General features: G+C 39.7%; 1 protein-coding gene across 1 annotated transcript in view; it reads left to right on the plus strand.

Annotated features, from left to right (window-relative positions):
* Positions 1-277, plus strand: part of thsd7ba (thrombospondin, type I, domain containing 7Ba) — a 203,199-nt gene that overhangs the window by 195,675 nt on the left and 7,247 nt on the right. The gene's annotated exons all lie outside the window — the stretch shown is intronic.

Genomic DNA, 277 nt, shown 5'->3' on the forward strand with positions numbered 1-277 from the left:
TCCTCCCGCGTCTATGGAGAGAAACACACAGGACGAGAATGGATGGTTATGTGTGTGTGTGTGTGTGTGTGTGTGTAGACATATGTTAAATGTCTACATTAATTAACATAATATTATCTTTCAGATCATTAGTTATGTTCAGTATTTTAATCTGATGGACGACAATTACATTTTGTAGTCCTGTGTTTGTGTTAGTTGGTCTGAGTGCAGTCATGCTTGTTCAGAAGGTTAAGTGTGTGTGTGTGTGTGTGTGTGTGTGTGTGTGCACTGGTTTGGG

Source organism: Sinocyclocheilus rhinocerous, unplaced genomic scaffold, assembly GCF_001515625.1.
Source record: "Sinocyclocheilus rhinocerous isolate Xijiao unplaced genomic scaffold, SAMN03320098_v1.1 scaffold4820, whole genome shotgun sequence".
NCBI classification, from domain to species: Eukaryota; Metazoa; Chordata; class Actinopteri; order Cypriniformes; family Cyprinidae; genus Sinocyclocheilus; species Sinocyclocheilus rhinocerous.